Source organism: Lactuca saligna, chromosome 4, assembly GCF_052625555.1.
Source record: "Lactuca saligna cultivar CGN05327 chromosome 4, ASM5262555v1, whole genome shotgun sequence".
NCBI lineage: Eukaryota > Viridiplantae > Streptophyta > Magnoliopsida > Asterales > Asteraceae > Lactuca > Lactuca saligna.
Window position 1 is genome coordinate 176,960,823 of NC_136420.1, and position 5,113 is coordinate 176,965,935.

The window sequence follows — 5,113 nt, forward strand, 5'->3', positions numbered from 1 at the left end:
TCATTCGTTTCAACTCTGATTGACATGCGGTTTTCTCCAACATGTAGTTTAGAGTTTGTACATAATTTTAGACTATAAATTTGCCATTTTTAGTTTTATATTCCTTGACTTACAGTCCCCCAAAGTCAAGATATCAAAGCTGGAAGTTTTTATTTTTCAGTTTTTTTGTATTCGGTGAAAGTTTTAAAACATGCATATCTAATTCGTTTGAAGTTGGATTGACATGTGATTTTTTCCAACTTATACTTTACAGTTTGTAAATGAGCTTAGACTATAATTTTGTCATTTTTGGCTTAACATTCAATGATTTATTGTCCTTCGAAGTGGGAATATCAAAACTGAAATTTTTTTATTTTTCAGCAATTTGTTTTTGTACTTTGTATTATGTTAAAATGTTAACAGATGCATATGTCATTCGTTTAAAGTCGGATTGACATGCGGTTTTTCCAAAGTGTATTTTAGACTATAACTTTATTAATTTTGGTTTTATATTCAATGAGTTACAGTCCCTTAGAGTCGAGATATCTATATGAAAATTTTCAATGTTTAACCAAGTAGTAAGTAATTACCAAAAAATTCCGTTTTTTTGGGTTTTCCGGATCTAAACCCATTTAATCCGGTTCCAACCTACTCACTTTGATATTTTTGGGTTTTCTAGTTCTAAACCCACTTTACTCGGAAATGAACCGGAATTGGTTCCTATATATTGTTTTGATTTCCGGTTCTATAAAATCCCATTAACCGGTTTCGGGTTTTTCGGGTCCATCCGATCCGGGTTTGGACCCACTTTCATCCCTAGTCGTAGGGTGACTACTATTGTTAGCCAGCAAGTTGTCAAGAGTACTTAAAATACCGTCTAGGTCCCTTTGTATTTTTAACTTTGTTTTGGACCATCCTATGGTGAGAATCCACCACACCTTTATAAATCTGTATTTTTTTCCTTTTTGAAATGCAAATTCGATGGAAGGCGATAACCATGATTCACTCGAAAACCGTAAGAATTCTGAAGGCTTTAGATTTTAAATTTTTATTTGTTTACCCATTTATGGCTTGTACATGTTTACCCTTTTATTAAATGGGTTCGGTATAGATCACTGTCGATTGACTCCATCAATAACTCGTTCGGTTACTTTATATATATATATATATATATATATATATATATATATATATATATATATATATATATATATACACACACACGCGTTAAGTTTCTATGGAAAATGCATAAACCATATGTTAACCGTAGAAAAAAAGTAGCACAATCAATAGAAGACAGAACCTAACATATTCACAATACGTAAACTTCAATATACATGTTTCTAAATGGTAATTATGTAAAGTACTAGGCGAATATCAAAGCGTTGCACAGAGTACAACAACATATTTGAAAATTTTGCAAATATATGTTTTTTTTAAATATATGATTAACGTTTTTGTTAGCTCTTATATAATAAATTTTATAATTATTTGATATAAACATTGTTTGTTTTGAATTATATGATAGTTTAAACATCTTGTAAAATTATAGAATCCCAGTTGTATCAATGACCACTATCTGAAGGCTACTCATGAATAAAATTAAATATAATATATAGTTTAATGATTTTTGTAATTGGTGTTATGATTAATTAATTTCAAAAAGTTTATTTGATTAAAATTTTAATTTTTTATCATTGTAAATATTTAAAAGCATCAAACATTGTTTTTGTTTTTAAAGACAACAATATATTTTTTGTATATAATGTTACTTCTAACTATTGTTGTTTTAGTTATTTAAAATAACATATTTGGAAATTCTTAATTATTAATTTAGTTTCAGAAACTGAACTTTTTAAAAGTTTATTAGATGAATATTATTGGTTTCTTTGATTATAATTATTTAACACAACAAATATGTTTTTTTTTCTTGAGATAAAATTATAATTTTTATATAATATTGACTTTAAGTATTTTTATTGTAAATTATTTTTAAGCTACTTATTTGAATTTTTTTAATGATTGTATAGTTTTATGGTCTTTTTGTTAATTTAGAATTAAAGTTTAGGTTTAACACTATAATTCAGAAATTTTAACTATTTATAAAATAGTCTATCGGCTTTTCTCAAGCTTAACTGAATTTAAGTTAATCGTTTAACATTATACTGAAATTAATAATTTAACTATTTTGCATAAAATCATATATTAAAAAGTTGTGACCTTAAAATGAAATTGCTCGTATACGACAACATATTTAAACTAATAAGTTAAGTATCATACGTTCAAAACTTAAAGACATAATTTTAAAAATAGAAATAAAAATACGATACTCTAATATTATAGTTTAGTTAATTTATGAATAAAATTTAGTTTATACATTAGTTTAATATTATTAACCAATTTATAATAATTATTAGATAAATACTTTACATATATATTGCCTTACACATTAAATGTAAAATTTTAATTTAATAAAATGAAAAATATAATAAAATGACAAGTGGAAAATAGAAAATTTAAAAATTTTAGAAAATGCCAAGTGTACAAATGAAGGAGAAGATGACATGTGGCAAAAAAACCTTCATTTATTATAGTATATATATATATATATATATATATATATATATATATATATATATATATATATATATATATATATATATATATATATATATATATATATAGGTTATAGATCCGGTAAGAAATTTTTTATGGTAGGAAGGTAAGAGGTTTTTTTCTACATATTTTTTTGACGAACAAAAAAAAAATGAATCACTAGATGATTCATTTGTAAGATAATTCACAAGAAAAAATTCTCAAAAAAATATCTATATGATTAATTTTTAAGTAAATTAAGAAAAAATTCACTTTTGTGACAATTTTAGTGAATAACAACAAAATCATTATATAAATGAATCATCGAGATATTTTTTTGAGAATTTTTTCTTGTGAATCATCTTACAAATGAATCATCTAATGATTCATTTTGTTTGTTCGCGAAAAAAATATGTAGAAAAAAAAATTCTTACCTTCCTACAAAAAATTTCCTTCTTATTTGATCTTAACTCTCTAGGTTATAGATCCGGAAAGAAATTTTTTTTGGTAGGAAGGTAAGAGGTTTTTTTCTACATATTTTTTTGACGAACAAAAAAAATGAATCACTAGATGATTCATTTGTAAGATAATTCACAAGAAAAAATTCTCAAAAAAACATCTATATGATTAATTTTTAAGTAAATTAAGAAAAAATTCACTTTTATGACAATTTTAGTGAATAACAACCAAATCATTATATAAATGAATCATCGAGATATTTTTTTGAAAATTTTTTCTTGTGAATCATCTTACAAATGAATCATCTAATGATTCATTTTGTTTGTTCGCGAAAAAAACATGTAGAGAATCATTCAAGCCACATATTTGTTTTGCCGCAAAAAAACTTAGACGTACCAGCAGTCTCACGGGCTCACAAAATTAGGCTGTCTCACATGAACTATATATATATATATATATATATATATATATATATATATATATATATATATATATATATATATATATATATATATATATATATATATATATATATATATATATATATATATATATATATATATATATATATATATATATATATATATATATATATATATATAATGCTATCTCTTAATTTTACCATGTTTGAATTTGAAATTGACAATGAATTAAAACATAATGGGATTTTAAATTTTGAAATTACCTCACAGATTGCAGTTGCTAACTTTCAAATTCAAATCGTTTTATGCAGTTTATCAAATTTTTATGGGTTATCGATCTAGACTTACAAATTCTTGGGACATATTTGAACGATATCTATACAGACTGATGAAATATTGAAAAATTTCGAAATTGAAGAGGCTATAATCCTCATTCATGTGCCACGTTCGTTAAATATGGAATATGATGTCCTTAATTTACCATGTACATCTTTGTTTAAAATGGTCATACTCATACCTTTTATATGAATTCCTATATATTGTATATATGATTCTTTTTCCAAGTTAATATCTCTTTACAATATATGTATTATATTTGTAAATTTTGAATAACGGAAGTTAAGATATTATTAAGAATTAGAATTCCTTTCTTTCATATCATTACAATGTGTTAATCAATACTATTGAATCCATTTTGAAATATTGCGGCAACAATATGTTTAAAAACATCCTGAATATGAATATAATAATATAAAAGATTGTCTTTGGTAAATTGTAACTCTGGAAGTATTTCTTACTGAAACATCACATCTGAGATATCGATGTGATGAAGACTTAGAATAGCTGGTTGTATGTGAAGAAATAAAACCAAAAGTTGGATCTAAATTCAAATCTATTGATGATGCTGTCAATATGTACAAAAACTATGCAAAAAAATCAACATTAAATATGGATCCACCACATTATATGAAGATAAGAGTATGAGAAAAAAAACATATATTCGCTACAACATATAGGGGGAGCAAACAAATAAGAATGAAGAAAGTGAAAGACCATCTATATATATATATATATATAAAAAAACAAGTATAGTTGGTCCTATTGATCCACAATGTATTTTTGAGCACCTTCTGCATAAAAAAGACACATATCCTAACTTCAATTGTAAATACAAACTGAAGGGGAAATCATTGGGTGGTATATTTTAGGCAAATGAAACAGCAAAAGAATACTACTCCAAGTTCTATGATAGGATATCAATTGACGCAACATACCAGACCAACAAGTAAACTTTAATTTTATTGTACTAATTTATATAAAGTGATCCATCATTTAATAGTTTAAGAACGACATATATTTCACACAGATGCAAGATGATATTTGTTCAATTTTCTGCAATAAACAATCAACAAAAAACTGTGATTGTCGGAACACTATTGTTGGATGAAAAGATTGAATCCTATATATAGATGCTTAAGTCTTTTGTAGAGGCACATGGGAAACTACCAAACGTAACTGATCAGGATACGCCTTAACTTAAGCAATATCTATAATTATACCCACACCATGACATCAACTATGTACGTGGCATAACATGTAAAAGCAAAGAGTAAATTACACAAATGGTCCCTATGGTTTGGGGTAATTTGCGTGTTTGG